Source organism: Phoca vitulina, unplaced genomic scaffold (genome assembly GCF_004348235.1).
Source record: "Phoca vitulina isolate PV1807 unplaced genomic scaffold, GSC_HSeal_1.0 scaffold16, whole genome shotgun sequence".
Classification (NCBI taxonomy): Eukaryota; Metazoa; Chordata; class Mammalia; order Carnivora; family Phocidae; genus Phoca; species Phoca vitulina.
This window is the reverse complement of record NW_022589719.1, coordinates 30,363,720-30,382,505: the sequence shown is the minus strand read 5'-3', so window position 1 is coordinate 30,382,505 and position 18,786 is coordinate 30,363,720. Positions and strand designations below refer to the sequence as shown.

The 18,786-nt window shown below is 61.7% G+C and overlaps 2 protein-coding genes across 3 annotated transcripts in view; one reads left to right on the top strand and one right to left on the bottom strand.

Annotated features, from left to right (window-relative positions):
* The window catches only part of FLRT1 (fibronectin leucine rich transmembrane protein 1), a 77,319-nt gene extending 71,533 nt beyond the window's left edge, over positions 1–5,786 (bottom strand). Inside the window, exon 1 of the mRNA XM_032414341.1 lies at positions 5,710–5,786. The gene's annotated coding sequence lies outside the window, so the exon portion shown is untranslated. The remainder of the gene's footprint in view (positions 1–5,709) is intronic.
* Positions 1–18,786, top strand: part of MACROD1 (mono-ADP ribosylhydrolase 1) — a 146,267-nt gene that overhangs the window by 107,832 nt on the left and 19,649 nt on the right. The window lies entirely within an intron of this gene.

Sequence of the window (18,786 nt, the reverse complement as noted above, 5' to 3'; positions counted from 1 at the left end):
TGTGCCAGGCCCCATACCAGGCGCAGGGGTGCACCAGTGAACAAGACAGAGAGACACAGTCCCTACCCTCAACCATCCTGGCTGCACACCCGGCCTCCGACCCCTCCCCCCCCCGCCCCGCCCCCCACTCAGGACCAGCCAGCCAGGGCTCTCCCCCCACATCCCCCCCAGAGTGGCCCACGGTGTCCCCCACAACCCCCTGAAAACTCAGCTCTCCCCTCTGCTGGCCACACGTACCTCCACCAGGCAGCCCTTGGCAGGCACCCCCAGGAAAAGCCCATCCTGGCGCCAGCGCCCAGCGGCATTTTGGGGGACATTTTCCCCCGGCAGCACTTCCCAGGGGTCGCCAGGGATGGGAAGTAGAGGGGCCATGGGGGACGGGGGAGACAAGAGCAATCTGCTTCTGTAGATAAATGCCGGCTCCTCTCCGAAGCCAGTCCCCCCTTTCTTTTCTCTCTTCCTAGCTAGCACGCTCGCTCTCTCTCTTTTTTTTTTTTTTTTTTACAGTTTGCTAAATCTGTTGTAATCTGGTGCCAACGATTAATTCAGGCAGAAGGAGGGAAAGGGGACTGAAAAAAACACTGCCACAGAGCTGCTTCTCAAGAGCAACGCAGGCGGGAACAGTCAGGGCGAGTGCCTCAGCGACCCCAGTTTTAATCCCTGTTTTTATTAAGTACAAAGGCATTCCCCGGAACAGCCCAGCCGCCGCCCCCTGCCAGCCAGGCCCCGGCAGCCACAGCCTTGCAGCCCCTGGGCCGCGCCGGCTGCCGGCTGCCTGGGTCCTGGGCTCTGCCTGGGAGGCAGTGTCCCCTAGTGGTTAGCTGAGCCCCATACAGCCGGGTCCGCTGCCTCCCTCCCTTCTTCCTCCAGCCCCCCCCCCCCCCCCCCCCCCCGCGCCCGACTCTGCCCAGGGCCCCATCCCTGTGCCGGGGCGCATTCAGAGCCAGGAGAGAGTTTCTAAAGAACCCCCTTCAGCACTCACAGCCCTCAGTCTACACAGGGGCCGCTGTCCCGTCACAAACAAGCCCAAATATTCTCCCTCCCGGCCCATGGGATGCCGGGTCAGCCTGCCCGAGCAGGTGGATACACAGCTCTCAGGAACAGGGGCCCAGTGCCCTGGGCCCAGGAAGCCCACCCTTTCAGGGCCTCACCCAGGAGGACGGGGCAGACGGTCCGTAAGGCAGGCCCAGGAGTCGTGAGAGATGAAGACGGACAGGCCAGCAGAGACCCAGGAGACAGACCACGGTCCCAGATGCCCGCGGATGCTGCATACCCCCCAGGCTCCCCACACCTGCCAAGGGGTCTGCATGCACACAGCCCCTCCTCTTCGTTCTGTCTGCCAGGCCCATGGTTCCTGTGCTTCTCCTCATTGACTTCTGCCCCCACTTCACATCCCGGCTCAAGCACCTCCGTCCGTGACCCCCAGCCCCGGCGGGCTCCTCTGTCACCCAGCCTCATGGCCTCACGGGGCTGACTCCCTGCTCTGTGGGGGGGAAAGTTTCTGATTACTGCCTGACCCCTGCTCCCAATTCTACGCTCCCTGAGGGCAAGACTTAGGGTTGCTTTCGTTTCCCTCTTTTTTCCCAGAGCCCAGCACGGTGCCTGGCCCTAGTGCTCGACACCTAGCTCACGAGTGAATGAATGAATGAATGAACGAACAAATGAAGAGGCAAGGAAGGAGGGAGAGAGGGAAAGACAGAAGAGCCAGGGAGACCAGGGTTCCGGCTCCTTGCCCCCACCTGCCACAGCAATGCCTATGCCCCCCTCCCCTCCCCACAGTCACCGGCCCCAGCTCTGCGGGGTGGGAGGCGAGGCAAGCCGACGCTGGGAGTTCAAAACCCAGGGCTGTGGCGAATCCAGCAAACAACTTCCACGGGCAAATCGAGGCCCCCACATGCTGACGTCATCTGCAGAGCTGCTGACCCCAGGGAGCAGCTGGGCTCTGGGGGCCTGCAGGCCGCGGTAAACAGGCATCCACCCGCCGCGCAGGCAAACACAGGCCTGCACGAACGCAGCCCCTCTCTGTGGAACCCTCTAGCTCCAGCTGCTGCTAGAGAATGCCAGACTGGCTGGTGGGGGCAGGCAGAGCTTGGCAGGGGCACCCTGGGGTCACACTGTCCTTCCCCTGTCTCCTCCGGCCGTCCGGCCTGCTCCCCACCACCCCGGCCTTCCCAGGGTGACTGCCCCAAGGCAGAGGACAGAATGCAGTTGCTGGTGCCCTGGCACAAGCCAGAGCAGGCCTGAACTTTGTCTCGGGGAGAACAACGCAGGTTCTGGGCAAGGGACCCCCCCAACCCCACAGAGGGCTATGCATCCAGGGCCTGAGGCCTTAGCCAGCCCCGCCTTTCCATAGCCCCTTAGCCACCCCGAAGGGTAAGCACCCACCCACCCCACCGCAAGTGTTTAGGACCTCCAGCCTCATCCACACCCCTCACACCCCTCCCGGTCCCTACATCAGCTCATGGCCCACACACCTCCTCCTGTGAGGGCCCCAAGGCAAAAACCCCTCAGCCTCACCCCGTCCCTCCTAGACCTTCTCACTGCCACTTGGGGCCAGGCACTGGGGCTGGCACCCCTGCCAGCAAGCAGGGGACATCCCACTGGAAGTGGGCTTTGGTGGCTGGGGTAGGGGCCAAGTCAGTCTTTCCTGTGACCCTAAGGCCAGAAGAAGCCCTTCATGAACCAGGGGTAGAGACCACCGGGGCCCCACATTGCTAGGGCATAAACTCTGGGCTAGGAGCTTTATATGCATCATCCTGGAGTGGGGCTCCCAAGGTGGGTACAGCTAACACCCCGCCTTACAGAGAAGGATAGCTGGAGCCCCACAAGATCCAGGCACTTGCTCCAGGTCAGCAGGCCAGGCCGAGAATCCCTCCCAGGAACCCCAAGTCCCTAGGACCCTTGGGCACAAGGGCTGGCCCAGCCAGGTCCTATCTCTGGGATCAGCCAGGCCCTGTCTCTAGGATCTCCAGGATCTCGGCCGTAACCCCAGGGCAGCCAGGCTGGCTGGGGAGGTGGCCGCCAACAGGTCCCCAGCTCCCGGAGGACACACAGTGGGGGCAGCCACACTGCAGGGCAGGGCATTCACTGGCTTACTCCACTCCTGAGCCATCTGACCCTTCCCCTGGCCCTGAGCCTGCCACACCTGCCCCGCCCAGCGCCAAACTCCCCACCTCCCCCCTTCGCCCAATGCCTCTGTCCCAGCTGGGCAGGCAGAGAGGGCTGCGCCAAGTGAACCCCAAGGGCCTCATCCTCCCCTGCACCAGGGCACCTGCTTCCTGACAACCGCCACGGCGCGAGGTCCCTGTGGGCAATCAGCTGCTGCCAGGCCTGCCTCCCTGTCCCTCGACACCCCCCGTTTTGGGTCCACCTGGACCTCCCGTCTATTGCTTCTCTAATTTGGAGGCGAGTACAGACACAATCTGCCCATCTTTTGTGCATGGCCCTGCCCTGCTCTCCTGCACTCGGGGTGCCCCCTGCCATTCTCGTGAAGTGGGACAGCTGCTGTATCCCCCTATGCAGGCAGGGAAGCAGGGTCCCCAGAGGCTGCAGGCCTGGAGTCACCCAGCGGGCGACACGGCCTCAGCCACCAGGCCCCAGTCTGTACGGAGCTGTGTCTCGCTCCCCCTCGCGCCCTGGCAGCAGGTAATGAGACAGGGTGGCAGCACCCCTCCCCACCACCTCCTTAGACACTAACTAGGTGCGCCTCCCAGGGGCTTTAGAGAGGAGGCCTCAGAGGAAGCATGAGGGGGACCCAGGGAGGGTGCTGTTGCTGCTGATGGTCAGGGTCAGGCTGCAATCCCCCAAGAGCCCCCTGGCGGGGAGGGAATCTGACCCCTAAACCCTCCAAGGCCTCTGCGTGTGCACTCGGTTCTCAGGGAGCCCTTCAGCCCAGGAGCGGGACATCCATCCATCTCCCCTCATTTTATAATGTGGTCCCACCCCCCCACCCCCCAAGCTCAGCCTCAGGTGGAGGGGACAGTTGACCCCATCCACCAACAGGGCAAACTGAATCTCAGAGAGGTGGAGGGACTTGCAACCCGTAGGGAATAAAGCAAGGGCCCACAGACGGCGCATGGTACGGAGGAAGTCACCGTAGGCTGCGGCAGCCTGGGGCGCGCCTGGCTTAAACTCGCACTGGGGAGGCTTTGTACGGACGTGTCCAGTCTCTGTGCCTCTGTGAGGTCATGGGGCCAGGGGCGCACATGTGTTCCCCCCACATTCCTCCCCTACTCTCAAACCTGCCCGTGGCCGGCCCTTCAGCCAGGATGTGACAGCCCCTTGGCTCCTCGTGCCCCTCAAGCCTACAGGGGCCGCCTCGCCACCCACCCAGCTGGGCAACATCCCCTCCTGGGCACTGGCCCTGGCAGCTCAGGCCATTTCCATTTTAAACCTCCGAGGAAGCCCTGAACAGTCGCCCACGGAGTCGGCACCAGCTGACAGGTGATGTTTGCGCCTCTCCTCCTGGGGCTGGCATGAAGAGATGCAGTTGGCTTTCACTCCAGAAACCTGAGCCTGGAGCCCCTGAGTGTGGCCACCTTCTCCACAGCTGCTGGGCAGAGAGGGACATGCTCCAACCCACATCCCTCTGCCAGTGGCATCCTGCATCCTGCCGGGCTCTGTGCCCCCACGCCAGCAGCCTGCTCCCCAATTCCTAAGCCATCGGGGGTGGGGGACACAGGGGCCGGCCTCTGTGCTTCCTGAGGATGCAGGGGCCAGGGTGGGGCAGGGCAGGGAAGCACCCAGCCATCCCTGCCCTCTGCCCCCAGCCTCAGCTTTATTTATTCACTATTCACATCAGGGCTCTGGCTTTGGCCGCAGGGGCCTGGCATACCTCAACTGGGCTGTATTCTCTTAAAACCTCACGCCCCAGACAGCCTGGAAGCCCTCAGGCTTGGGGAGCCTGGGGCAGCCCCCTGATAGCCAGCTCCACAACTTTCTCCACCTCCGAGAGCTCTGATCAGCCACGTTCCCTGCAGCTGGGCAACAACACTCCCCAGCCTTCCGCCCCTGGGCCTCCAGCCCCGGAGAGGAGGGGCCGCGCCGGGCAACCAGCTTGGGCGGGGGGCACTCCTCTGCCCACCGCCTCTAGCCCGGCTGCCCCCACCCCGTTCCACCCGCCAGGTGCACCGCCCAGGCCCCGGGCCCCACACAGGGTTGACAGTCCACAGCGCGCATGGGAGGGAAGTTGGAGGCTGCTTATGCCCCCCTTGAAGTCGTTTTAAAAATAAAACCTCGCTCCAACCGTGACTCACGCGGATGGTGGGGACGGGAGCGAGGCGCCCGGGCATGCCGGCTGCCTCTCTCCGCGCGCCCCTAAACCCTCCGATTCCCGGGTGCGGGGCCGGGGCCGGAACCGGCCAGCCCAGCCTGGCGCCCCCCGCGAGCCGGGCCGCCTCCCTGGGGGCGCAGCGAGGGCTCGGGCTGGGGCTCCGATCGAGCCCCCGCCCTTTCCAGCCTCGGCTCGGGAGAGTGGAGCCGCCGGCCGCGCACCCCGCGCCTCCCCGCGGCGGAGTGAGCGCCGCGGGCGCTCGGCTGTCGACCCGGGGGCCCCCCACCCCAAATCCCAAAGGCTGCGCGGCCCCCGGGCAAAGCGGGGTGGCCGGGCCCCGCAGCGCCTCCGCGCACTCCCGGCCCCCGCCCCGCCGGCCCCGGCGCCCCGTCCCGCACGCGCGGACCCCGGCCCCCGCCCCATGCATCCTTCCTTACCTGCGCAGCGGCCGGGGAGGCGGGTCTCCTCGGGAAACTTTGCGGCGACGGCTGAAGCCTCAGGGGTTATTCCAAGGAGCTGGCGGGAACCGGAGCCGGAGGGCGCCCAGGGGGGCCCGCGAGAGGAGCCCCCGGCGCGCGGCGGAGCGCGGTGGCGGGCCCGGGGCGGGGGGCGCGCGGCGGCGCATCTGCCCAGCTTGGGCGCCCGGCGGAGCCGCGGGGGGCGTGCGCGAGGTGCGCCCGGCGGCCGGGGTGCGTGTGCCCGGGTGGGTGCGCTCGGCGGGGTGAGGGCCGGCAGCGGTGCTTACGCGAGTGGCGGCGGCGAGCAGGGCGCGGGGAACCAGGCTGTGCGGCCGCCTCTCCCCTCGCGGCGGCGGCGGCGGCGGCGGCGGGGGCCGTGCGTGCGAGCGCGGAGCGGGGAGGGAGGGGAGGAGAGGGGGAGGCAGCAGGCGCGGGGTGCTGGGGGGAGGGCGGGGAGGAGGCGACGGGGGCGGGGGCGCCGCGCTGCGCACTGGCCAGCGGGACCCGGCGCGGGAGGCTACGCCGCCGCGCGGGGACTCGGGCCCAGCCGGGGAGAAACGGCCTCCGCGTCCTCCTCCCGCTGCCCTCGGCTAAAATGGCTGGGGGCGGGGAGGGGGGCGGTGGGAGGAGGTTGGGGAGCTAACCCGCCCGGGGGCGAAGAGGGAGGTTTCCAAAGCCAGCCTCCACCTCCGGGGCGGGGGAGAGAGAAAAGGGTTCTCCCTCACGTGCCGCCTCCCCTTACACGCTCCTCCCAGCACCCACTCATTCATCCATCGTTCCAACCATTCATTCATTCATTCACTCACTCATTCATTCATTCACGTCCACCGGTACATTCATTCACAAACAGGTACCCACCACCTACTCCTCGTGCCCAGGTATCCGCTTCCTCCTTGCCCCTTCCCCATGGGGACCCCCCCTCACCTGCCTTGTTCTAAACACCCGATCTGTCCCCCGTGGGATGCTCCACGCAGCTGCCCAAGTGGGGCAGTGCCCCAGTCTGGTCCCAGCCCCACCCTTCCCTTCACAGGCCGTTTGTGACCTTGAGCAAGTTACTTAACCTCTCCCAGCCTCAGTGTCCTCTGTTGTAAAATGGGAGCATTATCCAAGAGTTTCTATGAGGCTTGAAGGAGACCTGGTATGGGAAGGTGAGGAGGGCAGTGCCTGGCACTTATTAGGGACCCCAGAAATGTCTGCACCTGTTGTGTGTGGGGTCTAGTGTGGGTGTGGGGTGGGGGACCAGACCTCCCTCCTCTTAGTCTGGAAAGTTCCAGCGCTCTTAGCATTCTGTAGGATAGCAAGGAACTCTGCCTCCCCAGCCTCAGGCCTGGTCAGATCTTGTCACCAAGCTCCATCATCCCGTCTCGCCATCCATTTCCCTGGAGTGCTGCCCTGAGTGAGCCCCTGCCTCTGCCTAGACAGCCCCTCCCCCAAGGCCCCATTGCTGGCAGGTCCCCGCCCAGACTCCCCACAATCTGGCCGGGACCCCTCCCCCAGCACCCATCACCATGTCTCCCACCCACTGTCCCAATGCCGGCCATGTGAGATGCTCCTGGGGGCGCATCACACTCTTTTCTTTGCTGTCCTTCCAGGCCTAGCCAGGCCACCCGTCCTCTGGGGTGCCTTCTCAGAGTCTCCCTGGGGGAAGGTCTCTGTAAGGGATACAGCCCCTCTCTCCCCCCGACCTCCTGTGCTCTCCCCTCCCCCTTGCCCCCAGCCCTGGAGCCCACTGAGGCTTTGCCTGAGGCCTCAGGTGAGCGCCCCTGCCGTTGCCCTTTGGCCTCTCCCGCCTCGTTTCCCTCCCCTTAACTCCCTCTCTTCCTTCTACTGCTTTCTACTCAATTCACCAAACAGCTATATTTTCTCCCAATTTTTATTTATTGCCCAAACAACATTAAACCAGCAATAAAGGAAAGAAAAATCACCCACAATGCCACCGCCCTGTGGTGTCAACAGCCCCATTCCTCCGCTCCCTTCCAGGCTTGTCCATGCACTGCCGGCTGTGATTTTTACAGGGCTGTAGCTTCTGTTCCGCCGCCACCCCTGACCCCCAGATGGTCACTGGGGGGCCCCCTGGGCTCCCTCGTGCCTCCAGCCGGGCGCGGAGCGTGGGGCTCAGGAATTAGGTGCCGCGTCTTCCCCCTCTTCTAAACGGAATCCTTTGTAGGACCGGATGCCTGAGAGTGGAAACAATGGGATGGCTCTAGCTCTGTCTGTTGCAGTTAGATATCAAAATATCATCTTCATAATTGTGCTTTTAATGGCTGCATGGTATTCCGCCGGGCCGATGTGCCATGACTTGCTCAGCCGCGCCTGCTGGCTGCACACAGTTCAGGGAATATTCAGTGCCCGTGTGCTGGGCGCTTTGGAGGCACCAAAGACCAAAAGCGAGTGGCCCTGCTAGACCCTGCCCCCCACCCAGGAGGGCTGGTCCCCCGGACAGTGACGGCTTAGCAGGACCTGGCGGAAACAGACTTCATTACCACATGACCCCACAACACAGGGGCCCAGTCAACCACAATATCCAAGGACAGCTTCCCGGAGGAGGTGGCTCTTGAGCTGGGTCTTGGAGGGTCAGGAGGAATGTTCTGGGCAGACACCAGAAGCTCATTCCACCTTTGTTCCCAGGAGCTGTGACATGGAAGGGCCCAGAGTTTGGAGTTCTTGGTGGGAGCTGGGGAGAGGGGACGGGGGCCGTGGTGGAAGAGAAGATGACGGGATGGGTGTCTTCCAGACCTGGGAGTGCAGGGCTTTGAACGAGCCTGGGGAGTCTGGCCTTGATCTTGAAAGGAGTAGGGTGCCAAGGAGGGGATGTAAATACAGCAGGGGCACCATCAGGCACGAGATTCCGAAGCCTCACTTGTGCATTCAACAGATGCTTCCCGAGCCCCCGCGTGTTGTGGGGCTCCCTGAGGGCACAGTGGGTGGTGTCGGGGATGGCACCCTGGCCCCGGAGGACTGAACTTGCTTAGAACCACGCGCTCTCCGACATGCGCTCCGCAGGAGGCAGCACAAGTCACCCGGGGACGATTTGTGGCTTCAACCTTGGGCTCGCCAAGCCCCAGCTCCTGTACTCCCAGGATGGCAATAACCCGGGCAGCATCCGCAGCCAGGTGCAGTGGGCCCCACCACCGGGCAGCCAAGGTCACCCCAGCCCTGCCACCTGCCTGTCCTCGCAGGAGTCCCCAGACCTGGAATCTGCTCACCACCTCACCACTTACCCGCTGGCGGCCCTGGGCATTATCCCTGTTCCTCACTTTTCTTATCTTGATGAGGTCATCCCAGACCTCCTCGGGCTAGTGTGACAGGTGGTGAGGTCCCAAGAGGAGAGTGCCTTATACACCATGAAGCTGTGGCAACAGGACTCACCATGGTTAGACTGTTGTCACCCAAGGAGGTGCCACGCTTGGCCCTGTTTGGGCCTCTTCTGGGCTGGGGGTAGGGGAAGGGTTGACCTGACTCTTGGGGGGGGATCAGAGTGGCCCCACTGGTGGTCAGGGGGCATTACCAGGGACCCCTTCGCCCCGGGCTTTGTCCTGGTTGTCCAGGAATGAAGGCCCACAGGGTAGTGGTCAGGGGTCAGCCCACTCAGAGGGCAGAGAGCAGATGTTCAGAGGGCATGACCTTGGACGTCAGCCAGCCACCTGAGAGACAGAGGCTCAGTGTCCCCCACAGGCCACAGCTTGGGTGGCATCTTCAGGGAGGGGTGGACCTCCAGCCCCCAACGAGAACAAGAGGGCCTCCTACTGGAGTTTCTGCCCCCTCTCTCAGACCTGGAATCTGCCCATGCGATGTCCCGAGGACAGTTCTTGGTCTTAGGGATCACTGCCCTCCAAGATCCCCATAGTCCTCTGGGTCTGGGGGCCCTGGAGGGAGGTGGGGCAGAGAATCACAGTCACTGAAAACTTGTCCCGCCTGGCCCCTGGGTGACGCCCCATGAACAACAAGCACGTGGCCTGGGGGCAGGCTAGCTGCACACACATGACCGAACAGACCAACCGTCCCCACAAAGTTCCATCAGCTTCTTGGACTTCTGTGATCATGTCCTGACGCCACCAGAATCCTCCTCTCACCACCGTGCGCTAAACCTTCCCATCCTGCACCTCATGGAGGGTTGGGGCATCCCCCCACATGTACAGAAGTGAGGACAGAAGTTCAGGGAGAGCAAGGGGGCAAGGCCCCCAGCCATTGAGGAAGTCCCTGAGAAGGCGCCCCAGGGAGTGGGGCAGAAGACAAAGCCAGGGGGACAAAGCCAGCAACTCCCAAGGACAGCAATGGGAGCAGGTGGGGCCAAGGAAAGGTCTGGAGCAGCTGAGGCCAGGGCAGGAACTCCCCCCTCCCTGCCTCACTTCCCTGCGATTTTCGGCCTCTCCGGGGCCAAGCCATCCGCTCCTCACCCCTCAGTCCAGGGCTCCAAGGTCCTGTCCTCCGAGAGGCCTCCCCGAGCCCCTCCTTCCCTAGTGAGGTCGCCTTGTTCTCTCTGCTGCCTTGACCTCTCTGTGGGGGCACTTCACCCGGTCTGTGCTTCCATGCGGTGCGTGGGCCTCGGTTCTTCATCTGCTGGACCACACTGACATCTCTGCAGGGTGGTGTGGGTGCGGGCTGGCCGCCTGTTTGCTTCCTTGAAGACCGTAAGACAGTGTGAGAGCGCATCTGGTGATGCGGGTTTTGTGAGCGTCCGGTCGGCCTCCCCCAGCCCACTGTGTGCAGGGTCCCCAGCACCTGCCGGGCCACTGCGGCTGCGGGGAGAGCGGGAGAGCGGTCTGGTGTTGCTGAACCGAGGGAGTGAATGCAACGTGAAATAAGCTTCAGGCTAATTGAAACCAGTAAGGCGACGGTGACAGAGCGGCCCAAGGCCAACTGTGATCCCTCAAACTGGCAACTGCCCCTGAGCTGATGGTTCCAAGGGTTCGGGAGGGGGCCAGACACACTTCCAGCCAACTGGACGGAGGGGAGAAGGGTGGCAAGCCAGCCCATCCTCTCCAGCCCTGGCAGGACCGAGGAGGCTTGTCTCTGATGAGCCTGCTCTCCCTTGGGAGCCTCCTCTTCTCCCCGCAAATGACATCACCGCCCCCCACCCCTCATCTCTGCCAGACACCTCTCCCTCCTTCCCTCCCCAGCCATTATTCCCAGCAGAGGTAATGCTCTTTATGGTGATTTGAGCATTTCTTGACTCTGGCTATCATTCACCTGTTACACACATCCCAAGTTCAGGAAAGGAGAAGTGGGTTGTGTCTTGAAGGACAGTCCAGGTGGACGGAACAACATGCGCCAAGGCCTGGTGGGGTGGATGGGGGCTGCGGAGGGTGTGGAGAGGGGAAGCAGAGGTGAGGCTGGAAGTGCAGACCTGATCAGGAAGGAAGTTGTGGGGGCAAAGGGAAGGCGAATGCCCAAGATTCAGGGGAGCCAGAGGACCTGAGGTGGGAGAAGGGGAGGGCAGGGTGGAGGACCGAGGGGTGGGAAAGCCCCCACCTAGGGTTTTGAGATTGGAGCCTCAGACACTCCTGCTGGGACCCTTGCCCCCAGGGACACCCCTACCCCATCACTGTGTTTCTTCTGACCCCCCGCAGAGCCCCTTTTTCAGGGTCTCCAAACTCTGTCCCCCTCTTCACCCCCCCCTTCTCCCGCCCCCTGGCCCAGTCCAAGTTTACTGTCTGTCTACTCCACCACACAGGGGCCTCTGGGGCCTGATGCCCAGGCGGGCCACCTCCCCAGGGACTCGGACAGCTCCTGGCCCATTCCTCTTGGGTCGTCTCTGTCCCTCCAACAGGCTCCAACACCTCAGGGCAACTCAAGCCACTGAAGATAGTGGGGGGGGCTGACAGTGGGAATGTGCAGATGGGGTGTCCTGAGCTCGGGGTCCCCCTCCCCGAGTCTTGATGGTCCAGGGCTCCCTCACCTGCTGCGCACAGGTGCAGCCAGGCCTGGCAGGTTCTGAGTATGCTGCTGAGATGGGGTGCTGGGAGGAGCCGAAGGGAGAGGGGGAAAGGGGGGAGGGCACCAGCCACGGGCTGGGGGGGGGCGTTGCCCAGCAACCACCACGCGGCGAGGAGGGATTCTTAAAGAGCTGAGCAGAAAGGCTGGGCTTTGGAGGGGCTGAGGCACGGCCTCGCATACCAATGGCTGCTACTGCTAGCCTCCTCCCCTCCTCTCCTCTCCCCTCCCCTCCCCTCCTCCTCTGCTCCCTCCTAGGAGTGGAGCCCCAGCTGGGAGAGCAGGAAGATGAAGAGAAGGGGCGCTCAGCCCAGGGCAGGCCTGAGGCAGCCAGGGCAGGAGCCAGGCTGGGGTCCTATCTGGTCCCCACAGGACGAGGCCTGGGGGTGGGGGAGATGGCCCCCCTGAGGCCTACAGCGCAGGGGGCGCCCTGGGCTCCCCGACCCTCAGGGTCTGGGATGGGAGGGAGCTAGGACTCCTTACCCCCACCCCACCTGGCCCTGCCAGTGGGCCTCCTGGCGCCCCTGCCAAAGGAGCACTAGTTTTAGGGCCAGAAGGAACTGCCTCCTCTTGGGGGCGCCTGGGTGGTTCAGTCGTTGGGCGACTGCCTTCAGCTCAGGTCATGATCCCAGGGTCCTGGGATCGAGCCCCGCGTCGGGCTCCCTGCTCCGCGGGGAGCCTGCTTCTCCCTCTGCCACTCCCCACCACGCTGTGTCTGGTGGGTAAAATTTCTGAGGAAGTCCCTCCTGGTGTCTAACTCAAATTCTCTGTGCAGCAAGTGGTGGCTGCCTCTCTTCTGAGAAGGGAATGTCTGGCCTCAGTCCAGCACCTAATATTCCAGAAGCAACAAGGGTAAGGATTCAGCTGTGTGGTCTTCTGCTGGTTCCTTTCCTTCTAGGGCCTCAGTTTTCCATCTGTGTGGGCAGGGGCTGGGCTAGACCCAGGGTGCCTTGCCAGGGTCCAAGGAGGAACCTCTGGATTTCTGCTATCCTCTCTGAAACCATGGGGAGAGCTCCCTCCCAGCTCCCTGCAGTGGTGGAAGGTGGAGGGCGGGTCAGGAGGGTGGGGGGCTGGAGCCCCCCACCGTTTCCTCGCACACAAAGTGCTCCTTCCGTTGACCGGATTGCACCACATTTGGAAGCCGATCCCATGCCTGATCCAATCCTGTCTCCCTAATTAATCCCTGTGGGTTCAGCATTACCTCTCCTGGCCCTCTGTCAACCCATCCTCAGCCACCACCATCCTCCCCCAACCCCTCCCCACTCCTGCCTCCAAGTCCACCCTCCAATCTTCTCCCCCCTCAGCTCTGAGGAGGGCCAGTCCCGACCCTGCTGCTCCCCGCTCCAGCACCTGCCATGGCTCCCCACTGTGGGAGATGGATCACAGCCCCCTGGGTCTGGCTGACCCTCTGCCCTCAACTTGACCACACTCCCCTCTGCAGAACTGCCTCCCCCACAGCTCACCCTCCCTAACACACGGAGCTCATTCATCCCTCCAGACGTCGTGACCGGAGGGCAAATATCTGTTGAAGGAATGAATGGTACTAAGAGTAGGTCTTTGGTGCCAGGCCTGTGCTGGCTTCGGGGTCTAGGAATGAACAAGGCAGAGTAGGTCCTCTCCCATAGACGGCCATGCTGGTTCTAAAACCAGTAAACAAATTCGTAGGCAAGATCATGACGGGACGAAGGTGTGTGGTCTCCAAAATAAACAAGGTGAGAAGAGGAACAGGCCCGGAGACACTTTAGTTGGGTGGTCAGAGGAGGCCTCTTAGGGGGGGTGTCATTTTCATGGAGACCTGAAAGACAAGAAGGAGCCAGTCTGGAAAGAGCTGAAAGGGTGTGCCAGGCAGAGGGAGCGGTATATGCAAAGGCCCTGCAGCATAAAAGAACCAGATCTATTCAAGGAAGAGAAAAGAGGCCAGGACACTGGGCGGAGCAAAGTGTGGTATGCAGCCATGCATTCGTGGAGAGGAGTATGGATTTTATTCTAAGTGTAATAGGAAGCGATTTGAGAGTTTTAAGCAGGAAAGTGACATGATCTAATTTATATTTTAAAACGGTCATCTGAACAACCACTTTGGAGAGCAATTTGGCAATAACTAGTAAAGTTAAAGATGTGCATATACCACGACCCCACAGTCCCCCTCCTAGGCGGATGTGTGTGGGAGACAACTTGTAGCATGCGTGCCTGCGGGGTGTACAAGATGCTCCCCAGGACAAAACCGGGTGTTCCTGCTGGTCGGAGGGAGGACAGGTGGATGAGGTGGGCCAGCCCCGGCAGGGCATATTACACAGCAGTGAAAACGGACCTGCTAGAGCAGCGCGGCTCTGCCTGGGTGCATCTCCCAAGCATGAACGGGAGCAGCCAATCCCAGAAGCTCCCCTTTTTATATAAAACTAACAGACCAAGGTCAAATCTTGCTGAGGGGCATACAAAGTAAAACTCTAAAGAAAATACATGCCAAATTCAAGGTGGCGAGTTCCTCTGTAGGTGGGGGGAGGGCTTGCAGTCTTCTGTGACCTCGTGTGTGTCGGGCTGGGGGGTGGGGGGGCTGGGTGTGCATGGGGGGCGCCCGTGCATTTACCTGCATAGCTTCCGTGCATATGAAGTCAGTAGAAAAAGGGCGCCGGGGTGGCTCAGTCGGTTAAGCATCACGTCAGACTCTTGGTTTCATCTCAGGTCATGATTTCAAGGGGGTGAGATCAAGTTCAGAGTCTTTTTTTTTTTTTTTAAGATTTGATTTATTTATTTGATAGAGAGGGAGAGAGAGAGCATAAGCAGGGGGAACAGCAGGCAGAGGGAGAGGGAGAAACAGGCTCCCCGCCAAGCAGGGAGCCCGATGCAGGGCTCAATCCCAGGACCCTGGGATCAGGACCTGAGCTGAAGGCAGAGGCTTAACCATCTGAGCCACCCAGGCAGCCCCTCTTGAGTTCAGAGTCTTAAGATTCTCTGTCTCCACCTGCCCCTCCCCTCCTGCGCTCTCTCTCTCTCTCTCTCCCTCCCTAAAATAAATAAATAAATCTTTTAAAAAGCCCAGGAAAGGATGAGATGCTGGGGAGGACGGCCTGGAGGGTGAGGGGCAGCAGAGAAGCTGCCCAAGAGGGAGAAGACGGTGGCTGGGCCTCGCGGAGAAGTTAGCCCCAGTCGGCCTGGCTGCTCAGAGCCAACACTCTTTTCTTCTCCAAGCCCGTGGTTTGTGCTCCGCTCAAATCCACCTGGGTTTTCTCCTTTCAGGAAGAAAACTGACGCTCAGAGAGGGCAAGGGGCTGCCTGGGCTCACCCAGCAAGCTGTGGGTGGAGGAACCTAGGACCCTGAGGCCCGTTCCGCTAGGGCTGAGCAGAGGGGTCCCAGCTGCCCTGGGGACCTCCTCGCACCCATCCCAGCAGTGGAGGAAGGGCCTTCTGCTCCTGCCGCACCCGGGGCATTTTCCCCTGCCATCCACTCTCGCACCGGCCAGGGCTCCCTCGGCCCCAGCCCCTCATTCCTGCAGAGACGGAGACTGCACCCGGCTGGCTGGGGCCCAAGCCATCTCCTGGTAATTGGGTTTCAGGGATGCTCATGGTTATGCTAATGACGTGGCTGTGAGCGCCGGGCCCCTGGCTCCTGGGGGAGGGGAGGCCCTGGCGGCGGGGGTCCCCCCGCCCAGCTCTGCAGCCTTCGGCAGCCCTTCCTTGGAAATCAGACTGATTCAAACCCCAGCTCCCCCAGCTCCCGGCTGTGTGACCTTGGGCAAGTCACGCCACCTTCCCCTGACTCTCTTTCCTCATCTGTAAAGTGGGAAAAATAATAGTACCCTCTCGCTAGGCTCCAGGGCGGGGGGGAGGGCGGTGGGGGAGATGAAGAATCCACTGGAAACACTTGGCCCAGTGCCTGGCCCAGAGAATTTGCTCCTTAAATGCGTTATTAACTATTTTTTGTTTTTCTTTAAAGAGGTCCTGCAGGAGAATATGGACAGGGGCTATTGCCGATTCTGCGTCATGAGCTAATAATGGGTGACTCACTTTCTTTTGCTTTTTGTTTATGTTTATTATCCAATTTGGGGCAATCAACATGAATTTCTTATATAACACAAATACCAATAAGTGGAAGTCGCCTGGGGACTGGGCTTGGAGAGTGGGTGTTAAGGGACAGTGGGGCTCCAAGGGTTTGGGATTCAGCTTGGGGGCGGATGGCTGGGAGGTTGGGTCTCCAGGGGCAGAGCCCAAGAAACCCAGACAGGAGGGGACTCTCCCACAGCCAGGGCACCTGCTTTGAGCTTAAATGACCGACTGGGTGGCTTTTGTAGGCAGAGGCATGGGGGAGGACCACCTGGGGTAGACCGGGCTGGTGGGACCACAGTTGGGAGCCAAGAGGTATGGGGCAGGACTGGGGAAGGCCCTTCCATAGCAAAGGGAGCCTGACATAGGGCCAGTGGGAAAGGGAGACCCTGGAAGGGGGACCCTGGCTGGGTATGGCTCCCAGCAGATTTAGGGAATCACAGCGTTCCTCTCAGAGATTATGGAGTGAGGGCTCAGTCCTGAAGGCAGACAAGCCAGATTTGGCTGAGTGGGGTGCTTAGTGGCCCAGGCTCCAGGCAGGTCAAGAGGATTCAAACCCTCTCTCTACCACCCTAACCTGTGTGGCCTTGGGTCACAGACTTACCCTCCCCATCTGTAAAAGGGAGCCGCACAGTCTGCAAGATCCCTATGGCTCTCCCTCGGAAGCTGGTGAGCAAATCTTGATAGGAAGAAGCTGCTGTTGAGATTATTAATCCAGCCCATCGGCAGGCTGACCCCCTTCTCCCTGGCTGACCAGGGACCCCAGCCCCCATACCCGCTGCCACTGTGAAGCCCTGAGGACATAACGATTTTACAGGCTTTTTTTTTTTTTTTAAAGATTTTATTTTTAAGTAATGTCTTCACCCAATGTGGGGCTCGAATTTACAACCCCGAGATCAAGAATCTCATGCTCTTCGACTGAGCCAGCCAGGTGCCCAGTTTTATAGCCATTTTAAACTATATCATCTATGCCCGACAAGGGCCTCGGTTAGCTGACCTCTCCAACCCACGGATGAGGAGCCCGAGGCCCAAGAGCACAGCTGGGGGTTTCAGGACCAGAGCTTGCAAAGCACAAGGACGGTGGCTCCTCCTGCTAAGGGCAGTGGCCTCACTTTGCCTCTCTGTGCCTCAGTTTCCCCATCTGTCAATAGGGCGGGAAGGGGTGTGTGTCCATATGTACACATGTTAGGACGATCAGCAGAGGTCCTGTGTGAAAGCCTGCAGTGGGTGCTGATAAATGTGAGCCCCCTGGCCCCCCATAAGGCCCCTGCCCCCCAGCCTGGGGAATATCCAGTAAGCCTCACATCCCCCACCCCGAGGAGGCAGCCCCACCTCAGAGGACAGTGACCTTGGCCTGGGGGACAGAGTCTGTCAAACACGGCAACTGCTTTCACAGCTTGAGATGCCTTTGAAGTCTCTTGTTTTATCTTCAAAAATTCAGCACATGTCACGTTTTATTCCATCTGTGGGACATTTCTAATCTAAAACGTGTTTTAAACAACTCACCCTCAAGTAACACGGATACCCACCGCAGGCCTGCAGGAAGTGGGGGCGGGTGACGGCACTGGGGTCCCGAGAACAAAGCCTACTCCCCTGAACCTCTGGGCAGGGCCGGGGCTATTGGCCAGTCAGTGGTCCGGCGGTCAGCCGTCACCTTGGAGGCACCAGGCGCCGTGCCAGACTTTGGGGTGCTGGGGGGCTGTGGGGGCTTGGCCAGGCACGGGAGGCTGCAATGGAACGGTAGTGATGGGACATGCACAGGCATTGGGGGATGCTCCAGGCCTGGGGGTGGGGACCACCTGCACAATGCAGTAGCCAGCGGGTCCCCATCGTGTCCACCCTGAGCTGCTCTTGCCCCCATCGCCTCTGATCTTCTCTCCGACTTCTCTCCCCGCCACTCACTCTGCTTCAGCTACAGTGGCCTCCTCATTCTGCCTCAGGACCTTTGCACAGGCCGTCCCCCCACCTGGGGGGGAGGATGCCCCTCACAGCTGGCTCCTTATGTTCAGCAGATCCTTGACTCCTTCCAGATCACCCCACCCCACCCCCACTCGCCGGCCAGCCGTCTCTCCTCCCATCAACCTCTGACACAAATGGTAATCCCTGTTCCAGTTCATTCTTGTTCTGTTGTTTCTTGACCGTCTGCCTCCTGGATAATGAGCCCTGTGCCCGCAGCGCCTTGCCCAGCTGTGTCCCCGCGCCTGGCACGTAGTAGGGGCTGGATGTGTATTTGTCAAATGATCGGAGGTCTGAGGAAGGGTGGGAGGGGAGTGGGCCAGGCCGAGGGGCCGGGGGGTTGGGGGGCAGCCCCCACCTCTCCGAGGCTGGCCGGCGGCCTCTCAGGCACTGGAGGCCAGGACGGGTGTTTGGAGCGGCAGCGGCGGCAGCCTCCGCACACCGAGGGGCTGTGACCGGCTCAAAGTCACCGCTGCGCCCGCTCACCCAGCCTCTCCCCGGCCCAGTAACCTGCTCAGCGCTTTCCTCAGGTCACTGGGTCTCCTCTCTGGCAGCCCCCGCACAACACCCCGTTGCCTCCCACACCCTGGCCTGGAGGATGTGTCGGGGATGAGCCTGAGCAGCTCCTCCGTGGCCTCCTGCCACTGTCCTTGCACCAGCCCTGTCCCCTGCACACCCCCCACCCCACGTCCTGCCTCCGGAGGGCCCCTCGGGTGGGCTCTTCTGCAAATCCTGATGGCTGCAGAGCCGGGCAGACCCGGGGGTGGCCTCGCTGAGCGACTCTGGGCATAGCCCCTAACCCGGTGCTTCAGTCGGTAAATTGGTGGTGGTGGCCGGCTGTGCACCGAGCTCCGTGCTGGGAGCTGGGGACAAGTATGAATGACACACAGTACTGGGGAGGCCAAGTTGCAAGCACTGACCTGGGAGGTAAGGAGGCTGGAGGCAGTGATTTGTGGCCCAGGGGAGCCCATGGGGAGCTGGGGTTGCCCCTCAAGGCTGGCTCTCCGGGTGGGGCATGTTGAGGTCTCCCCCAGGCAGCGGCAGCAGCCCATGCAAAGGCCCTGGGGCTGGAGGAAATGGAGCCAGTTTGAGGACTGGCCCAGGGGAAGATGAGGGGAAGGGGAGGGG